Below are 23,820 nucleotides of genomic sequence, written 5' to 3'. Positions count from 1 at the left end.
TAACTGGAATTTTACATTGTTTAAATTATAATTTCTTAGTCATTAATTATGAACAATAAGCAATATTTATAAATTATGTTATTTTTAAGCTTTTATTGCATTTTTCAGGGGTAAATATTTGATAATTTCTACGTTTTAGTTTAAATGAAACCGATATCAGGCATAGTTAGACCTATAAAATTATTATGTATACAATACAATTGGAAAGACTACATATTGCACTTAGTTTATAGAAATTACATCATTTGAGCCTTCACAGACCTACCCAGGTAAATGTTGCTTTGAATTTATCAGTATATAAATAGGATATTTTAAGCGTGTAACTATTGTTTATGTTAAAAAAATTATTAATGTTTATGTTTGAATGTTTCATTTTGTTGTTTTATAAAATTTAATGTTGTTATTAACATAAAATATTTAATTAAATTATTAATAAAAGACTTAATATAAAAATGAAAAGTTTAATAAATTGTAGAATCCATCATCAGAAAAGAATATATGATTTTAAAAGACTATAAATCCTTATAAGATCATATGGTTTTTCTGTATAATAGATCAATAGCATTGAATACACACAATGTATAACATTTAATATAATATTTATTAATATTTAATGAAAAAATGAACTGACATATATGTACTGTACTTGAACAACAAATGTAATAGCTTAAAATATTTATGGTTAGAAAATATTAAATAATAATATATGTCGATATTAATTTTATGTAATTTCGAGTTGATATGTGATGATAATTTATAAATTATGGAAACAAAACGTTATATTTTTCTACAAGTTCATAATTTAAAATATGCTTCAATATTAATTTAAGGATTATTAGTGTATATAATAATAATAATAATAATATATGTAATCTATGGTAAGATATGAGTATGGTAATATTGTGTTAACTATTATAATATACATTACCATGATTATATATTCTAATAGCTAATTTAATCAGTTTATAATTTATTTAAGTGTTTACATTTTACGTTTTGATAGTCTAATGTATGTCATTAATACCTTATGCACTTCACAATAGTAGAATTCTGCACGACGTCAATAAATGTAATTAAGTTTCAGTAACTTATAACGATTATTTCACATTTCTCAGAAAATAAATTGCTTCAAATATTAACGAAAAAAAACTTTTTTTTTAATTTAGAAGTAAAATATATATTTATTTTTAATATAATTAATATGATGAAACTGAGTACCTCTTCTACACCATAATCATATCCTCGTTCTTCTTTGGCTATCCTTTTTACAGCTCGGAAGAATTCCGCATATTCATTTGTATCTGGTATTCTTGCCGTAACAGTCAGTAAACCTTCGTAAGCAGCTTTTGCTTTCTGATTTCTTTCTGCATCATCACTTGCACGATACCACGGTCGACTATTGTCCTTTTTACTAAAATGTAAGTCATTAAAGTACTTTTATTTTATTAATAAATTAATAAAAAATTTTATATATAAATTATAAGTTAATTTATAGTAACATAAAATGTTATGTTTATTTACATTTTACTTAATTACATATGTAAAATATACATTTAAAAAAGAGAAATTAGACAGAAGCAATGTTTATGTTTGAATGTTTACTATGAAAATGCCCACAAGTAAAGGTTAAAACTGCTGTTTTCAAGTTCTCATATTTTAACAACGTTTTTCCTTTTTTTTTAATGATTGTCGCCTTTATAAATTTTCAAGTAAGAAGTTTATATCAAATCAGCTTATCGAGTATTTCACTTTAAGGATAAGGATTAAAAATTTTAAAGATTTAGTATTTTTACATCCAACAATTTCCTTTAATAGAAATACGCTTAGAATTCTAACTTGTATTATCTTTTTATTAATTATAATATATATTTTTTTAATATTAAATAGATAAATATGTGAGAATAATGACTATTGTTCATTTATAAATGTTAATGGTAAAAAATTAAGTATGTATAGTTGCCGTTTTTTTAGCTCTCAATTTATAATACGAATACGTAGAAGTTTTCAGGACCACTTATTTTTTGAAGCTCAAAATACATTCAAACTCCGAAACACCTTTTAAAACATTAGTTATATTTTTAAAGAATAAAATTTGGTTTATAAAAATAAGGATTTATTATTAATACACAAAAAAATGCAATGAAATATATGATTTGTGATAATATTTTTGGATTTTCTAAAAAGTTCGAAGTATTATTATTTATATTAATAATTATACTGCTAATTATAATCTTAGATCAACCTGAAGATACATAATTAAAAGATTTTAAGTGGAAAAATTTGATATATTGAATATTCTGAAAATATTAAATACACTATTATTGCCATTAAAATTATATGTAAATATATACCTATTAATTATGTTTTATAATTTATAGAATTGCATATTAACAGTATAAAGTATATATGCTTACATCTATATTATTTAATTATACAATTTATAAAGGTTGGTTTGAATTATGTTATATATAATTCGTAGCTATGTTTATATAAGTTACATTTATTATTATTTTGTAATTAAATAAAATTTATTATTTATAAATCATTATAATCGATTAAAAGAAGAGAATAAAATATTACTTCTTGATAATTTAATCCTAAAGTGGACAATATTAATATAATATTCGTTTAAAAATTATTTCCTGCTTTAAATAACGATAGACTCTTTCTTATCGTTATATTTTGTTAAAATTATAATTTAATCTACTTATAAATGAATTAGTAATTAGAAAATTTATTTTGACATAAATTCCATAAGAAAATTTATTCAAATAATATCCTTCTGATGCATCTTTATTCTGATTATGTAACTGGGATAAAGGTACTTTTAGATTGTTCCTCTCAAAGTTTTCTGTCTTTCACTATATCTGTAGTTATACCACAGTCCTTCATGCTCCAATACAGTCTATTCACTTTTTCGTTTCCAGGCCTTTTGTTCTCTTTTTCTCTATTTCTTTTACTCTGTGTGACACAAAGTCTCTGGCCTTCTTCGTATGTGGCCATCGTTCTTACAGCTTATCGGTTAGGGGTGTTAACTTTAAGCCTGATTTCACATCTATCCTGTGCTGGATTTCCGATGCCGTGTATCCTGACGATCATTTACTTTCAAACACCTCCGATTTAAAACCAGATTAAACATTAAGTTCGGTTATGTTTATTATGCTCGCTATGAGCAGAGCACCCTCAGAACTGTATATTCTCGTTACTGCCCTATGACTATCGAATAAATCATATGAAATATCATAGGTTCTGCACCATCATCTTGTCCGGCGACGTCTTATGCCGGACAATTGTGAGATTTTGGTTCACTATCTTCACTTGAGTATCCAGTGTCCGGCTACCGGACAAAGGGGTGAAATTCTCCCATAAAATTTCAAAGACTTCGTAATCGGATATCCGACACAGGACCAGGACAGTCTTATCCAGTACGTATGAAACAGTATTAAAGTTATGAGAATAGTTCATTCTTTATTGTCCTTTTTTTAGTAATGCAGATGTTTATCGCAAAATTCTTATATTTGTTATTTGTAATTTTTGTGTTTTCTTTTTAACAGCTTAGACATTCTTGATAATTTAATCCTAAAGTGAACAATATTAATATAATATTCGTTTAAAAATTATTTTCTGCTTTAAATAACATGGTTTTGCACATAATTTTTTTCTTTAAGCCGCAACGGTACAATACCTTGCGGTCGCAGATCACCTTCTGCAGTCTGTTGCTATTTTAACAACCCAACTGTAATTCTGCTGATGATATCTTCCTCAATTTCTGCATCATCCTGCAATATTAATCTTAGATACTTGAATTTTTGTATCTGCAATAGCTTCCTGGCCTATCCGTATTTCTGCTATTATACGAATTTTTTGAGCTAAAAACAGTTTACTGTAGACAGTCTGTTTTTTTCCGGCTTATTTTAAGACCATTCCGTTCCAATGTTCTGTATATTTATTAAGTTTATCCTACAGTGCCTCTGCGCTTTTACTCATCTGTACTATGTCAACAGCAAACAGCATATCATAAGGTGCCACTCCTGAATATGTTTTGTGAGTTCCTCCATACTTCAATGAAGATATATGGACTAAGAGCAATTCTTTGGTATAAATCCATCTTCACCAAGAATTCATCAGTTCTCCATATATGCTGCGCACTGTTGTCTGCCTTTCGTAGATGTTCCGTATAATTTAAACATATAGAACGTTTTCCTTCTCAGCGCCCATCAAATCTAGCTTCCAGCAAATGACTCGTGGTATTGTGCCGAAGCATTTTTTTAAGTCGATGAAAGCCAAGTGAAAGTCCTGTCATCTGTACACAACCTTCCTATACAGAACAACTATTTTAAAATATTCTTCCTTTTCTCTCCCCCACATTTTATTAATTCATTATACCATTTCTCTGTCAGCCTACCTGATAAACGTACAGTGAAGCATTTTACACTTTTTATTTTAGTCGTTTTTACTGGTTAATTTCAATGTTTTTGTGTTAACATTTTTAGTTGCCAATTTTTTAGTAAGTTTTAACTTTTATCTGTAAATTTTCGTCCGATGGATAATTATTTTGTTATTGAAATTGAAGACAAAGTCTGCATTTTCCAGCGCTTGTTCTTAGTAGATAAAAGCAGTAACAACCCCAACGAAGGTATGGATGGATGGATGCAAGCAAGACGTCTGTATGTCACCAGTTCCCTTTTTTAGAAATTACTTGTAATTTTAATTGGATATATTTTGTGTTTTTAAAAGGACTTTTTTAACTGCTGGCGACAAGTAGCCTACAGAGAAAGGTCAGTCGCCAAGAATGTTGTGTTTCTTCACGTAATCTTGTATATATTACTCTTTCCCATAGCTTCGTGTTATGGTTCATGAGTTTGTTTCTGTACAGTATCCTCAATCGTGCACATCTCCTTTATCCTATAAATATAAAAGCTACAGCTTTTGCTAGGATTTTCGCAGTCTCCGTAATCTTATTAAAAAGCCATGTAAGCCAATTTCTATCTTCCAGTTCTCTACTCCTCCAGGCTTCAATAGGAATATGGTAAGACCTAGAGGCTTTTCTTATTTTGGTTTTCTTCTGTGCTCAATGGTCTTCCCAAGTGAAGAAAATTCATATGTATATAATATCATTGATAAAGCTGCATAATTTGTTTGATTTTAATATTTGTAAAATATTAATTAATTTGAATAATGTAAAATATTAATTAATTAAAAATATTAATGTTATTCACATACATGTATATAACTTGTGTGTGTAATATTAGATAGCATGTTATTTAATATATGTATTATAATTATTATAATTGTAACTAAAGATTAATCGTTAATTTATAAAAAAAAATGTTTATATATATATATATATATTGAAAATATTCAATTAATTATAGCATGAAAATTAAATGAACAGTTTTTAACTCTTCAAGCATCAAATGTGGCCTTTAATCAGTTTTACAGAAGTTGTATTTAATTATTTTTGTTTACGTTCTCTTTTAATGTGCCTAAATTCTGAGTGTTATTAGTATTTCCCTTCTTATAAACAACATAAAAATATTTTCGTTTTCATTTTAATATAAAAAAATAACATTTGTTTATAAACATTAAACAGAAGATATTTCTAAATTTAGAATGATCTGAATTAAATTTAGTTTTAAAACTTTAAAACATATTAAATACTTAAGGTAAAATTATTATGTATAAAAAACATTTCAAACTTTACTATCTAAAAACTTCTTAAAATTGTTACTTTTTACAAAACATTATCCTTTAAGATGTAACGATAAAATTCTTACCTCTGATAATTTATCTGATTAAAGAAAAAAATCCCTAAATCCTTCCAACTTTATTATCAAGTTTTAATTTAAATAATTTCTTTAAATACAGAGAAAGACTATTTTTTTTTTAATTCTAAAGAGAAGTATCGTTACTTATAGCTTACAAATACGTTAAGCAGTTAACAGTGAGTATAGAGGATTATTTTGGCAACAAAGAATAATTCTCACGGTGACAAGTTGCTTGTATATAACAAATTGGCTTCGTCAGTAAATCGATAATAAAGTTAGAGGAGTGTACGAATTCTTTTTCTTTGTTAACTAAAGCTCAGAAAAAACAACAATGGCAAATGCTTTGTTTATTAAGATGAAGCTTTTAATTTAAATTTAAATGTTAGAGCATAACCTAATACGTTAGAAATCTTTAAAATAAAATTTTATTGTTTTAGAACTTGTTTAAATTTGTTTGAATATACAACCAAAAGTGATTATTTATAAGTAAAATACAGTGGAACCTCGATATACGACCTTAATCCGTTCCTGGTGTTTGGACTTATACCGAATAGGACGTATACCAAACCAACCTTTACCATAAGAAGTAATGTAAAAATGATTAATCCGTTCTCATGTAAAAAACTCCTCTTGATACAAGACACCGATCGGTCTAGTACACCGATAGTGCTACTTCTTCATAGATGGTACGTATAATTGAATTAAGTCGTACGTATACCGAACAAAAGTCGTATACCGAACAAAAGTCGTATACCGAACAAAATTTGTTTCGTCCAAACAGGACGTATTCTGAATTGGACGTATTCTAAAGCAAACGTATACCGAGGTACCACTGTAAATGAATTTTTATTACGAGGAAATATAAAATATGATTTTCTCCAAATTTATATGTAAATTTATGTAATTTGTTTACAACTTTTGCACCTGTGTTTTAGAGAAAACAAAAGAGTACATCATGAAAATTTAAAATCCAGAATAAAATATAATTATTTATATACTAAATACATAAATAACCTTGTGTTAATTTAAAATTTATTTAAGCTTACCTGGTGAATTGCTGAACATCAAAAAATACATAATCTCCACTATCGACCATGCCCATATCCTTAGCAGTCAACATGATATTTCTTACTACATCTGGAGAAGCGCACATCACGATAACTGTAATTAATCATAACATTAAAGATTTAATTAAAATGAACTACGTTAAAAATAAAATATTAATGGAATAATGTTTTATGACACATTCATCTTATTTACTCTGTATTTGATTTTTAAAATTCCTAAATTGAAGAAAAGGATTAAATAAAATAGATTGCATATGCCCAATTTATAGTAAAATTTCACAAAGTTAAAATTAATATCGTAAATAAACAAATTTAATGCTTTTATTTTTAAATATTTAGTAGCGTAGTATAATATTCTAGACAGCTTTTATTTAATTTTCTTTTTAATAACTAACATCAATAATATAATAATACACATTTAAATCATACTAGGAAAACTAAAGGAAAAAGATGACCGATACGGTAAACATAAAATATTCAATTATGATAATCACATAACTAAAACACTAATATCCATTAAAGAGCTTTTTTTTAGATATATCTTCAGGCGAATTTTATGAGATAACGAAGCATTATCCATAAAATATAATACGCTTATTTTGTAATAAATAGCTCTTTTAGAATAATGTAAAATGCCCAAACTAATATTAAAATTATCAATATATTGTATATATGAATTAACTGTTGAAAAGATTAAAAATTGCTAAAACTATGAGATGTTTTAAAAAAATATTATGACATTTAGACAGGATCCCTCTCTCTCAACGCTCTTGATCACATCGTCGTCTCAAACTTTTTCTCTTCCAAACTGATCGTCGATATGTTTTAATAAAGTTTTAAATAAATATATAAATTATTTGAATAATTTCTAAAGAGAGAGAGAGAGTGATTAATTTATCGAAGAATATCATGAATTGAAATTAAAGAGAAACAATAGACTTATTCCACAAGAAATTACAGTAGAGCATCGATTATCCGACCCCCGATTAACCGACTTATCGTTTAACCGACCGCGTTCTAGTCAGCAAATTCAAATGTCCGCTAGTGATGTGGCGCTACAATATTTGGTTATGTCCTGGCTACTTTAATATTATTTTTGTTAAATTTTTGCATGTTTTAGCTGGCAATACTGGCTCGACCATGAAAGGGAGGCTAGTATTTAAACCAGGCCTAATACACTATACTAATAATGTATTTTTTCATACTTTTCGGTTATCCGACCAACCCCAGTCTCCAATTAAGTCGGATAATCGATGCTATACTTTATTAACAAACTAAAAAGAATTAAATTAGTATAATAAAAATATAATCACACGTTTTATCCATATTTTGGAAATTATTCGACTAATTATTATACCTATCATAGCATTGTTATGTATAAATCTTACTCTATAAATACCATGCAAACAAGAAAGAACGGCATATTAAAAATAATGCCATTTTACACAATCCTTCATACCACATCCAGAAATGTTGCTAATTAAAATTCTTTATATTCCTTAATAATTCTTCGAATTATTTTCAGTTGAATTCATCGTATTTATATTTAAATTAATAACTATATTCAAAACTACGAATTGAAAAACATTACTAATTATAATATGTTTTTCTTCAGAATATCGCAACAAAATTTTGTTTATTGAAGAAACAGAACGAACAAATTAATAATAAACAAACACGTAATTAATTATTCGTTATTAACAATTCAAAACATTTTATTTAGAACAGAATAAAAAATTCACTTTACAAGCAGAAAAGGTTTCATGAAAAATCAAAGAAACGTATCGAATAATTAATTAATCCTGCTCAAAAGCTTGAAAATATATTAAAATTTTTAGGCGCTATCAAGGTACACTACAAATTACCCAATTTAATGAAGGAACTGATGAAAAAGTACGTTAAATCGCGAAATACGAAAAACCGAACATCCTTAAAAAGCGTGCCAGAACATGCATTTATATACGTGGGCTATATGCATTCAGAATGGATAAAGTAAGAAAAAACACATATATATTGAAATACACTAATCATAGGAGTAAGAACACGAAGAAAAAACACATTACGGATATATTAAATTGATGAAAAAGAAACACACACGCACATATTCACTAATTACTTCGAGTACAGAAAGTGCTTCGTGTTATCTCTATTATGGTACTCCAAATTACCATTTAATTCTGCTAATCGTCTACGCCCGCATCGTAAAAGAAACCAAAAAAATCTTATCGAAAAATCTTTATTTAAAGTCAACTCCACTAAGAATATCCGAATTTCTTGTCGAAATATTTAAATTTAAATCTGTGATCTCGACACGGTATTTTACGTAGCAAAAACTGTATTATATCAATTTAAATCGAACGATAGTTTAATTTTATTTAGATATTTACTACTGATTAATTAGAAAATTTTAAATAAATTGCAAAATTTCACCATTATGCTGTTCATATGTTACGTAATGCAGATATGGGTAAGTAGGTATGCAGTAAACGTTACTATGCGTAACAAAGGAAATAGGAATGTCTACAAAAACGTAAATGCTAGGATCTCAACCCAGAGGTAATAGAGTGATTCATTTTTATTTCTGAAGTGTTTAATATCAAATGATAGATAAAAGTAAATGAGTTGAGAATCTATCATTTACGTAACGTTTTTGTAAACACTCCCATTGCCTTGTTATGCATAGAAACGATTACCTGCATATCTACATACACATATCTGCATCACACTGTTACAGTACTGTTTCTACCATTGTTTTGTGCGTTAAACACGCAATTAATAAAATAATGTGATGTTCGATACTTTATGCTACGTATGACTTCTAAGTACAATTAAGAATTAACAGAGGTTATGCGTTGGTTTAGATATTTGCGACATCGTTACGAAGCGTTACGGGGATGAGATGTTAGTTGAAAAGTATATAAATAGTGTTACTTAATTTACGAACTATTGTATAAAAGATATAATCATCCATATATTACGTAACGCGTTGGATTCTGAATGTTTCCACTTTCAAAATCCAAGTTTTTGGGTTTTGAGAGTGGAACGAAAAGAAAGTTTATTATTATAAAATTAAACAAAAAATAAGAAAAAAATGTTGTTTTGTCAACAATACAACTACGAAAGAAGCAACTTACCAGTAATAAAACATCAAAATGCTCACAATAAAATTATTTGATGTACTGTACATGTACAGTACAAACAGATCGAAGGTATACAGTTCGATTTAGTTCACTTTTCTGCAAGTAGTCTTATAAAAGTATTTATTTTTACATAGAAGATTCACAAAGAGAAATATATATGTACAGTACTTTACTCGGAAAGATATTATAGATGAATTATTCATCAAAATATATGAAAAATTTCAATATGTCGGCGAAATCAAACACAGTAGTGTCTAGAATCGCTAGCGCATTGCTGTAACAATAAACAAAAATTTAAGGTACATTATTTTTTCTACATTACATGTAAATTTTACACAAATCATAGGCCCTCAAATGAAGTGAGAAGAAATAAAATTCGTCTGCCATTCGTTAAAATCGGTAATTTTTAAACGGCGATTGTTCTAAAAACATTTGAACTCGAAAGTGGTGCTAGAGAAGCGCACGTTTCACCAATAAAAAGCGTTCGTGTAAAAATAGCTAGATATAGATGTAAGATATTACATTATTGGACGTCTTAAGTATACGATTAAGCACCCTCCTAAATAGTATCACTCTCATAAAGATTCAATGAATATTTGTGAACGCATTTTCTCATAAGGAACTTTTTAGTATCTGTGAATTACTAAATCTATGATTTTGCACAGCAAACGACATTACTATAACCAAATCGTGTGATTTTCACTCTCAAACATCCATTATTATATTGTTTGAGGTAGTCTATAGTCCCAGTTTAGCGTCAAACTTCGATTTAATTCAAATAAATGGTGGTGTTAAATCAAAGTTTGACTCTATAGTTATAATAAACCCCGTTATACCAACGCTAATCGAACTATTCAATAAGCTATTTAATGAACGGTTAAATTCGAATTCAAATTGAAGATTAATCCATTTGTGAAATGATAATTTCTTCTATTGTTGAGCTGCAATTTGAAAAAAATTGTAGACCTATATATTCCTACTGTCGTCCGTACGTCAGTCTGTCCTTCCTGAATCTCAAGAACAGAGTTAGATGGATAAAAACGGAAACCAGATATTGAAATCTTAAGAGAAAGAACACCGGATTAACCATACACGATCTTTCGATTTATACCGTAAGTCACGTTATTTCAATTCAAACGTTTTTCCCTGAAAGGAGTAAGATAGATGACTGGCATGACTCTATTGCTACAGGAAAAGTATTATGTACACAAGACGCTACTAACACCTTTCAGGAGAAGATTTTGAATTGAAATAACTTGACTTCCGATACAAATCGGTAGTTCATATATAGTTAATCCGGTGTTCTTTCCTTTACAATTTCAACTTTCATCCATCTAACTCTGTTTTCGTGATTACGGAGGGACGGATGTACAGACGGAGGACATTGAAAATTTATAGGTCCACAATTTTTTTCAATTTGCATCCAAAATGTAATAATTTTATGAAATTTAAGCCGTTGTAATAAATATATTATCTTGAAAATCTTTAAAAATTGTGAGAAAATACTTTTTGAAATGATTACGAAGTTTGATAACTTTTGACATATATTAACAATTAATAAAAACAAAAATACTCAATTAGAAGCAATCTATCTTGCTTGTTTTAAAGAAAACATGTTTTTTTTTCTCCTGTCAAATTATTAATTGAAAAGTATTATATAATTTTTAATTACTGGCTGATTTGAATTGTTATGGAAGCAAATTCAATTATTTAGGCTCATATTTTATTTGCATTTGGAAGGATAATTATTTATAATTAAAAGAAATTCCTCTAATAAAATAACTAGAAAACATTTAACATTATATAATTAATCTTATTAGATTTATTCCCTGAATCAAATTATTTCTTTCTATTGTTTAAAATTTGATTAAGATTAATATCATAATTCCTAATCACATTCTTTTAATCTTTTTAATTAAATGATAAACGTTCTACCGTTAATTTAATGTAATTCCGATTGATTTTTTAAATAATTATTTATATTCTGTAGCTACTGAGATCTTTCATTCCCGTTTGAATTCATTAAGTCTACAATAGGGAGTAAGTAACTGAAGTGTGAAGAACGTAGTCCAAACACATTGGTCAATTCACCGAATTTCCTAAACCCGCTTCAATTTTCTAGAGGCCACACACTCAAAGCCAGAATAGCAGACTTGCTTCTTTATGTGTATGCTATGTATTTCGGTTGTTGATCTATTGATTACACTAACCTCCTCCTATGCCTCTCTATTAGGAGTGGAAAAGTGGCAACTTCAGATTCCTTTAGTTGTTAATTTATCTCATTAAATCCCTACCAGTATTTCCTTTCAGTCATCTCGATCATTATGTAAATGCATTAGTGTTTCCTTTATTATCTCCGCTATTCTTTCGATATCCACAATACGTTTTCGGATGCATCTGACAAACTCTCAATTTTACGTAACCTGATTTACAATCGTCTTTCTTTAGTTCTATTTGCTTTCTCTTCATTTTGATTCTCCTTGCTCAACAAGACTGAATTCGCTTCTGATTGTTCCATTGTCTAATTTCTATTTTGTCCCAGGTTAGACTCCTGTTGTTTTGGGTGGCAGAAAGGATCATCTCCTTCCTGCATCAGATTGATTTACATTATGCTGATACCTTTCTTAATAGTAAATTGTTTCCAATTAATTTATAGTGCCTCAGTGTTGGAAAATTCTAAAAATAGAAGACTGATTCCCGTACTGCCTGCGCTATTCCGTCAAATCAATTCATTTTTATTTAAAATATTCTTATTTCGGAGTAATATAATCCTCGTATAAGAAACGAAATGGAAAAACTTCGGATTGCTTTGAACAGCGTAAGATAAAAACACGAAGAAAAGATTAAAAAGTAAAAGAAAACATTTTTATATATATATATATATATAAATTTAGAATTTCAAAAATTAGTTTTTGAACAACGATATTAGATATAAAGTACTTTTAGTAAATATATTATAAATATCATTATTAACATTTATCAAAAATTAAATGACAAATTATTAAAGATTGAATGAGTATAGCTTCAAATTAAAAAAAAACATGAAATTTAATTAAATAATAATTTATTTTTTCATAATAATTAATAATAAAATTTAATTAAACTCCTAACTAATGAAAGTATTAATACTGGTAGATTAAAAAATTGCATTTTATATGGTACGAAATATTTTAAAACATTTTTTTCTTTTGGTTTATTTGAATTTTGATGAAAGTGAGGATAATTAAAAGTGACTTGATAAAACCTAGAGTGAGATTAAGACCTTTGAATCATTACCAGTTTGAAAAAAAAAGTAATAATTCATAACAGTTATGCCATATACATATACATTTATATACTTCGAAACTGGCCCCTATTTAGTAGTTAGACACGAAGAAAACCCGGAAAATTTCACGAACTTCTAGTGTTCGGTGGTATATAAACATTATTTTATAATTTAAATACAAAACTTGTTGATTTTTAATATTACTTTCGTTAAAACTACTACTATTTCTGTATTATAAAGTCGTTAAAAGTCATTCAAAGTAGTTATATTTTTAAGATGTTGGCTGATCTCAATCCTTTAATTTGTTCATGTATCGCTGGTGTTAATTAAACAATCGATCATAAATTTAATTACAATAATAATACGATTTTTAAAATCAGTATTATTTTTTATTTTTAAATTAGAAGCACTTATTTCAGTTAGCACTCTGCTGTATCAAGCTAATATTTACAGTTTCTATTCAGTTTATCATACTAATATATTGTATTATTTAGAAATTATCGAATAAATGTATAAAATAAGCGATATATTTTTTACCAAATCTCTTTCTTATCTTATTTTTGTAAGATAAGGAATTATTTTTTTTTTATTATTTTACTTTAATCGAAGAAATTATTTGTCCTTTTTGCCATTGAAAATTTGAATTGCTTAATAAAACATACAATAAAACAATTTTTGTTTCATCTTTCGGTTAAAAAAAGATAAAATTTTTCTTTGAAAACACAATGAAAGAAACGATTTTTAAAATGTAGGTCAGAGGAAAAAGCAAAAATTTCACAAATGATTTTATAATACAAAAATTTTATTTCTAGAAATATATCATTTATTTTAAAAAATTAAATAGTTTATATTTAAAAATGTTACAGTTTGAATAACTAAATATGACAATTAAAGAGTTGAGTGAAGTGACAAACAGTATAGCTTAAATATATCAGAGATAAAATTTAATATTGGTTTAAAAACCTTATTTTATTATTAAATTAAATAAGTAGATATATTTACTTGCACATTACTGACATTTATTATCCATTTATTTTTAAACTTATACACAAATGTACCAATTTTTTTTTTGTATTTTTAGTAAAGAAAATTGGTTTATCTCTTACAATATATCACCTTTTTACTCACCCCTTTAATTATTTCATGTCTATTATATTTAATTTTTCTAATCTGGAATTACACTTCTTAGAAAAAATAATAAAATTTTATCTAACCTGTAAATCCTATCTTCAAATATTTATTGTTTACGTACATTTTTATTTATTTATTTTAACCGTCTCTTTTTTTAATTTACAAATGTTCTAGATAACTTGCCGTAGAGTAGTTTTCTTTGGAAATACTTTAATTATATTAAAAATCTTATTTTTTTTTTTTGAAAGACTATTTTAAATCGCAACTTTGATCTTATGAATTATTGAGAAGACAAAATAAGAAGTTTTGTAAATTTGATATTTTAATCCTTAATAATAATATGGAATTACAAAGTTTTATTAATAAAATTACTCTGTGTTAAATTATTATTGTTCGAGCGAATTTATTAAAAAGCAATAAATATAAAAATTATTTACACAAGAACTAATACTATAATCTTTTATTATAATTTTATTTACTTGAAATAGTCTAAGAATTGGAAAATACGAAATGTCCGATAATCTATTGACACATTGGGCTGCAATTTGAAAAAAATTGTAGGCCTATAAATTCATACTGTCATCAGTCTGTCTGTCAGTCTTTCATTAAACTCGAGAACGATGTTAGATAGATAGGAATTGAGACCAGATATAGGCCGAAAGTCACGTGATTTTAATTCAAAAAGTTTTCTTAAATGGAATTAAACAGATGACCGGTATGACTCTGTTGTTATCAGGGAAAGTATGATGTACAGGAGCAAGACACTATGGAGAACATTTATGCATTTTAAAGTGAATAAATTAAGAATATGATTAAACATTGCGAATGCAATTTCTAATCATATTCTTAATTTATTCCGATTAAAATAATTTTTCGCCTTTTAATATTTTAACCCCTTTTAAGTTGATTGCGTTTATTGTTTATTGTGTAGGTGAATTCCTAAAAAGTTTTTCCAGAAAATTCAAAGATAAAATTGATTTTTCGACTTGTTTTTTGTGTAGATTTCCTTGAAGTATAAGTGAAATCTGGTCGTTTAGTATCAACTTTTCACGGTAAAATAGACAGGCGATTAAGTGTAATATTACAAATGTTATAAATATAATATTTGGACTGGAAAGAAAGGTAATCACAAGCACAGATGAATTTAACGTTCGTTTCACATATGTATAGTCTGAAAGGTGTTAACCTTACTCTTCTCTCCCCCCTGATTTCTTCCCCTTTGTGACCCCCTTAGTTCTCCGAATTCTCGACAACCGCAGATGTGGAATTAAGGGGGAGGGGTGCTAATAAGTAGCAGATTTTAAACTCTGCTTACATAAGACTTGTTTCCTTTGTTTCCTAATGCTGCCTGTTATTTCAAATTGCGTCATTCATCTCTATATTACAGTTAAGTCTTATTATGCAAGTTTTTACAATTATAGGCTGTTATATACAGATAAACTTGTTGACATTGTATTGATTATACACAAGTAGTCTTGTCTATTGGCTATCATTCTCATTGCAAATAATTGCTAAAATGCAATTCTTTCTTACTTTGAAAAACTCTATATTAAGAAACTTCTATTCAGAAGTAAGTAAAATTCAGTGTTTAGAATATATAACTCTTTCTTGAACATTTTCTGAGTATACTTATGCAATCTTCTGTACGTGAGAAACAATTTTCTCAATGGATCCAATTACATTAAACGTTTTGAAAATCAGGATTGTCAAGAATTTTGGTCACAAAAAATGCGTATGAGCTAATAGCATGTAAATATTTGTTTATTTCCTTCTGTTTAACTGCCTATTTCCTACTATCTGCATGGCCAGATTTTCCAAAAAGGGTGAGTAGCCTCAAGCCTAGAGAAGCAAAGCTTTTAAAATATCAGATCATTTTTCTCGTAAAAATTCTTACGGGTATATAAATGCAATTTTAGTTTTTAAATAAACTCCTTTTTAAAAATGTTATCATGGCATATTGTATCCTAAGAGGGAAGCAAGAAAGTTATAACTTAAAGACAGCAAAATGTCAAATCGGTTTTTGATTATATGAAACTAAAGATCTTTTGAAGAACCTCTAAAATATCAACAAATGAAAGATATAATAAATAGAGTTCATACAATAAAAACTGGAAAGAAAGATATAAGAGGAAAAATTCCTTATGCATATATTAAGTATAGAAGATTCTTTCAATTTAGTCATAACTAAATCATTTTACAGTAAAATATACAGATGAACCCCTTTTATACATTTGTCACTTGTACGTTTTACGTTAAATATTTTCTGCACGGTACTTTCTCCGTTACAAAACACTATAGTTATACGTTAAACAATTTCTCAACTATACAAATTTTTCGGTAACTTAAAGCACTGTTTTCTCACTTATGAGAAAACAGTGCTTGTCCAACACATTGGAAATTTTCGCTTTCCATGTTTTCCAGTGAACAAATTTCGCAGAGAGTAGAAAGCACTTTCCCGTTTCTCATTCGTTTCCACTATTCTCTGTCACTTTGAACTAACGTTTAGAATGACTCGTCATTCTTTCAGTTGACTGGAGTTTTGGAGAAAGGAGACAACTTATGTCACATACTATACCAATATGTGCCATCGGTTGTCTCCTGCTGTTTCGATGGACTTGTCACATATTGCAGCAATATGTGACAAGTCTATCTAGAAAAACATAACATAAAAGAAACTTAATCATTTTTTTTAAAGTACATGACTTTACACTTTTACTTTACACTGTTTTACTTTATCTTTTATATATTATTCAAGTGTATTATAAATATAATAAACTGAAACTTCTTTGTTAAGAATTATACATACAAATTATTCAGCTGTACAGTATTAGTTTGTTCCTAACCGTACTTCTGTGACTGCTATATTCACTCTGAAAGCATTTCAAAAGTAATTTTATTTACACAATATTATCTCTTAAAAAACAAACGGAGTTCGATGGTGTTTAAATCAAGATCAAAATAGTATTGGATTTTAAAGTATTTTATATAAAAAAATTTCAGTTTTTAAAATTAACAATATTAACAGTTTTAGAACAGAAAACATTTGAAGTGTCATTTTCCATTATAAAGCACTACTAAAAACAAAAGTACCATTTAAATATTCTTATTGAAGAGAGGCAAATATAAATATTATTTAAGTAATCTTATTTGAATCAGGTTGTAAAGGTTTAAAAGAAAAAGTCGAAATGCCAAAGTAAATTTAGAAATTTCAAATTTTTCGTGAAAATATTGGGAAAAAATTGTTATAGAACATTTGACGTGAGTATGCTAGTATACGCAGAGTAACCAAAGGGCGTATCATCACATATTTCATTGGAAATAGGCGCATCTGTATTGTCTAACAATATGAAACTTTTGAAAGAACACATTCGCGTGCTGTTGCTCTATCACTTCAAAAGTGACACAGCGCAACGAATGCTCGCAATCTCATTTAAAAAGCGTTTATGATAAAACAAAGGTCAATCAGCTGTTGCAAATGTCAAAAGGCCGCTAATGCAAAAGAAAGCAATGATTTGCCTTTGTTTGACGTCATAATGATGGACCTGCTTCCAATCAACGTTACTCTACAGTGAACAACTGGATCGTTCGAACAGATGACCAGTATAGGTTGGGTGGTTCTGCCTCACGTACCTTACAGCACAGACTTGGCGCAAACTGACTGCCATCTATTTCATTGCCTGCAGAACCACATTACTGATACACATTTCAGTGACAAGACCTGACGTTTGAGAAATTCTTTAGAGATAAACCCCAGTCTTTCTATGCATACAGGATTGAAAGATTGCAGAAAATTTGGCTGCGATTGGTATTGATGGCGATTACCTACAACTGAACTGTAATTGCTGCTGAGTTAACTGTCAATAAAGTTTTCGAAAATTTCACTAAAATTACCCTACTAGCAAAATTGTATAATGTTTTAATAAAGTTAATTGAGAATTATTATTCTATAAAGCATAAAAACTGAATTCCTTCCTACAAACTGCAATTACTTACATACGAAGCTAATGTAATATCCTGTACAATGTAGATTGATTCATTATCTTTCTAATTTATCCAATATGTTGAAGTGAGGAAGGAGTGTCATTGGAATTGTATTATTAACCATCTTATAGAGAAAAATTTTCACTAGATTGAGATTCATGAAGTATTAGAAGTATAAAATATTATAATTAGCCTATTTATAAATTGAATATTAATTAAATCTATTCATGATCCATTCAATTACTTTATAAATGTAATTAAATTTTATTGACTTTAATTGCATGATTTATTTGTTTTCTTTAGTAAAATTTCATTAACATAGTAATACAAAAGGTATAATGTGACAATGTATGATTAGTTACATTATAATGATGTAAGCTAGTTTTAATTATCAATACATTAAATATGATTTCGAAATCGATATGTCAATTTTTCTAAATTTTTTTTGTGTTTAAATTGTAAAAGTTATAACAATAATACAATAATTTGAAACGACATAATTTGTTTTGTCAGTGTGTGTGTGTGTTTATGCGTGTGTAGGTGTGTCTGTACATTTATGGTTATATTATATTATTGTTTATGCTTGTGTTTATACACCGTGTCTATCCAGTTATAAAAAAATAATTAATAAAGAACATCAAGGAAACATTTTTAATTCTAAAACGACTAGGTTTTTTTACTTTAATTAATAATTAATGTTGAATGATGTAACATGTTTGCGATCTAATGTCCGGAGAAAACTGTTTACTTTTAATAATTAATATATTATAATAATTATATCTTTCAATTATTTTAGTTATTTTGAGTGCAAAACCGACTAACACATTTTTTGTGGAAAAATTGTATAATTATAAATGATAAAACTAAAATATAACAATAAAAAAGTTGAACACAACGTGATAACGTGATAAAATACAGAATAGTTTTGATAGAAACTACTGAAATACATTGATTAAATATTAATAAGTCGTTACACAACTAACATTTTAAGAAGAAATCGTTGTTTCTTGATGTTATTACCATTTATTTATATTACTTTTCTGTTTTTTTTTCTTAGTTCCTTTATTATAATGTTGTCTGTAGTGTAATTTCAAGAAGAATAGAACTAAATAAACAGAATTATTTAGTTCTGTTCTTCTTGAAATTATAGTTACTTTTAAAATTATTATCATTTTTTTCCAAGAGGAATGAAAGCACTGGGAAAAATTGTCTAAAAAAACAAATGAATTCATTTTAAAATGAAATTTAAAAAATATTTATTAAAAAGAATTAACGATAATATACTTTTACTCGGAGAAAATTATATTCCGCGTATAAATTTAAAATGTTATAAAAATATTACATACGATAAAATTTATATTAAAAAATGTCAAAATTCTGTAATACAAATATAAAATTTAATACTTAAAGTTTTTCTATTTTATTTATAAATATCAACAATTTATGACTTGAAGCATTTAGCTTCCGTACGAATAACTTATAATTTACTGTAATAAATATAGAAATTTCATTTATTTATATTTAAAACTAAAAATAAAATCTGCAACATATGAAACAAGATATAAGATATATATTTATTTAAAAGATAATGTACTGTACTTAACAAATATTTAACATAGATTTTCTGGCCATTTACTTAAACATTAAAACTGTATTTATTTAATATAAAATAAAGAATTTTTATCAAATGATTCATATTTAATACGAAAATAAATTAAACAGAATTTATAATTTTAGTTTAGTTACATTTTAGAAATAAACCCTATATTACTGAATAAATTAGAAATTTAATAATAAATGATTCCATATAATGAAATTTCAATTCTAAAGGGTAAATAATTTAATTTGCATTGTAAATATTGTTTTAATTTCACAAATTCAATTTGAAATTGACGATATTATATCACTGCATCATAAATGGATTCGAAAATTCAATTATCATCATATAATAAAATCCATTGTAACAACCATTCAATTAATTTTAAATAATAAATTTTTAACTGGGTTAAAATAATAGCGAATAGTTCTCGTATATGACATAATATTTTACGGCTTAATAAGTTTAAAATAGATAAAGTAGCAATTATTTATTGCTAATTTATTATATATCTCCTGATAACAATTGAGTCATACCGGTCGTCTATCTAATTCAGTATCGAGAAAACTTTAAAATGAAATCAGATGTCGTATTAGTTAATCGGGGTCTCCGCTTCTTAAGTTTTCCATATATAGTCTCTATAAGTCTTAATACAGCCCATTCTGTATCAGTGGATGCTGAAGAGTGATCATATTGAGTTATTATAATGCATAAAAGCATAATAATTTGATAGAAGCGAACAAACTAGTAAGAACATTAATAATGATATATATTATAACATATATGATATCATATTGCTGATATTTGTCATGCACATTTTGATATATTCAACAATTCGAGAGGAATAAAGAATAAAAAAATAATAATAAAGGTTCTTATACAATTACTGGTCGTATTGGAATTTATTCAGTTGTATTACAAAGAATTAAATTACATTCATATTCCTCTGTATGAATAACATTCAATTTTTATTAAAAATTTCATCTTCTATCGATAAAAACATCTTTTTTCTCAAATATAAAGAACATTTACATTTGAGGAAAGGATATATTTATTAGAGTTTTTTAAATTGTAGAAGTTGTTACGATTTACTACGGAAATAAATAAGGATTAAGTAAATCTCTTAACAATATAATTTAAAATATTCATATGTGAGATCGAATCAAAACAAATTCACAGTCGAATCCTTCACGTGATTCACATCACTTTAGAACATGGCAACTGTGGTTTGTTTCGAAATATTCCCCATTTAATGCACTTCTGCCATTATTTTTCTGCCGGTTCTTGAAGAGACGTTCATCAGAATCGTCTCCGATACTTTGACCATTACGGTCAAAGTATCGGGGACGATTGCGGATAGGAATTGGTAATCCATATCTTCAACTTCAACTATGGGAATAGGAAAAATTCGCAGGGTATCAAATCTGGATCGTAGATGGACCTGGAGAACACGAGATATTTTTCTTGGTCAAAATTTCGATCACCATGTTAGCAATGTGTGGGTACACATTGCTAAGATACAAGTGCATGGAGATTCGGACGTTTCCTGCCGAGGTGATCCCAACAGTGTGTGCAGAACTGACAGATACTATTGTTCGGTGCGGTGGACATTTGGCACAATATTCTTAACAAATATTGGCACAATATTCTTAACAAATATTGGCACAATATTCTTAACAAATCAAAGTGATGACCATCTTGTCAGCTGATAAAGAAACGTCTGCTTTCTTTTGAATGGGAGATTATTATGATTTCCATATTGTGCTAGCTTGCATGCTCTCCGGATCGAAGGACGTCTCCATGTTTCGTCGTGCGTGATAACTAATTGCATTTATCAGTTGTCAGCATTTGCTTTGCAAACTCTAGCAGAAAAATGAAGCCTCACATAACAGTGCAAATTTTTCTGGCATTTGCGTTGACTCTTTATCGTCATATAGATCCGGAATTTATTAGTGGTATCTGCAGCGTTATCTAGATTAAGAAAGGACAGATAGACGACAGTGGAAATTTAATGGTCTACAATTTTTTCAAATTGTAACCAAATTATGTACAATTTTATTCTTCAAACTATTGTTTGTAAGTTATTAGCTGTATAATAAATGACGTAAAAGAGTTAGACAGATGAAAAACAAGATCAGACATGGAAATCCGTGTATACCAAGTTTCGGTCTGAACCGGAAGTCACGTGATTTTTAAATTCAATTGAATTTTGAAAAAAATGCAGCCCGGTATTGTGATGATGTCACAATAATATACCACGTACAGTACATTCGATTTTTTATTTTAAATATTCTTCATTATATCTCTAATTCCTTCCATTGAATTTCATTATAAAGATTTAAGGAACATTTCATATTTTTATTTATAATTAAAACATAGTTACTTGAAATATTTTTCTTTGAGACATAATAAAGTGATACATGATTTTTTAATGTCTGTTTTTCAAAAGTTTAAAACAGCTCTTAAAAATTTCAAACTTTATAATTGAATTTTTAATTGAAAATCGTTGATCTACCTTCAAAAATTCCATTCTCGGAGTGTATGACTTTGAAGAAAAAGTAATAATTTCTATAATATAATAACAATTTTTACGGAATTAATTTAAAATATTGCAAGTATGAAAAATAATAAAATTTAACTCCTTTATACTATTTTATTTATCTTGCTCTAATTATTTCTAACAAAAGTTATTATAATGCGTTACGATATTATTATGTTATAGTTATTAAGAAGCAAACATCAAATTTTAAATGAGCAACAAAATTCATATTTTTATGGCATATAAAATTTTACAATTATTATTTTATTTTTTTCACCTTCTCGTAGAAAATATCTATTTACCATTTTTATACTTACATATTAATGGCATACGAACATTATTTTTTAAATTATTTAATATGAAATAATAAGAAATTTACAAAGAATATATAGTGAAAATTGTACAAAACTTCTCAGGTTTCTTTGTTTATCATTAAGTAATTTATCATACGATAGGCAGAAGCAATTTGTAACAAAGATTGCGATATTCTTTCCGAAAAGTTTGGTTGTTAGTGAGTAATTTCTCTTCCTGTGTCTAAATCCACCCGAAATTTGATATTTTCCGTAGATAAGAAAGAATGGTAATTCAGAGAAAATTATCTTCTAACAAAAAAAAAATGATTTTATAAAGTAAAATGAAATATTATCGGGTCATTTCATAATGATCAGAATTTTGTTTTATTGATATTAATATAAATAGAAAATTAGTTAATAGAATAGTTTTCATGATAATTTCTTCTGTGAAGTTATTGATGACTAAAAGATACTTTAAATCCCATAAAAACCGGTAGAACAAAGTTCCTTTAAGAATACGGGAAGTAGATTTGACAGTAAGATTTACAAATACAAAACGTTTTGGATGAAGCAATGTCACCAAGATCATAAATCGGAAAAACAAATATCGTCACAGAAAAAGTCTTTGAGCTTTACTTTGTGTTGTAAAGTTGTTAGCACCTTCAATAATTTGGCTGAATATTAGAGCATCTTTGAACAATATTAGTGAAGGAACTTTAAGGCACAAAGCTCGAAGCTTTTTTCTGTGACAATGATTGTTTTCCTAATTTAATACCATAGAGACATTTGCGTAATTCAAAACTTTATCTGTAGTTGTAAGTCTGCATAAAGTGCATTTTATTCACCTGTTGAGCCTTACTGTCAAATGCGTGTTCTTATGCCACAACTTTCAAAAGTTTTCTGAAATATTTTCCGAGATTTTGAATCATGTGACCCGTATCAGTCGAGCCAAGAAGAGAAACTTTTCTCAGGAAAAAAGTCGTAGACTCAAACATGACCTTTTGAAGTTGCATCATGAAGCCGCCATTGTTGCTTTTCT

At 27.3% G+C, this 23,820-nt stretch overlaps 1 pseudogene; it reads right to left on the bottom strand.

Moving 5' to 3' along the window:
• LOC136980834 (atrial natriuretic peptide receptor 1-like) overlaps nt 1-23,820 on the bottom strand; it is a 159,005-nt pseudogene that overhangs the window by 71,222 nt on the left and 63,963 nt on the right.

This window comes from Centruroides vittatus, unplaced genomic scaffold (genome assembly GCF_030686945.1).
Source record: "Centruroides vittatus isolate TY-2023 unplaced genomic scaffold, ASM3068694v2 contig_726, whole genome shotgun sequence".
Taxonomy (NCBI): Eukaryota; Metazoa; Arthropoda; class Arachnida; order Scorpiones; family Buthidae; genus Centruroides; species Centruroides vittatus.
The sequence above is the reverse complement of the archived record's forward strand: the minus strand, read 5'-3'. Positions and strand labels throughout refer to the sequence as shown.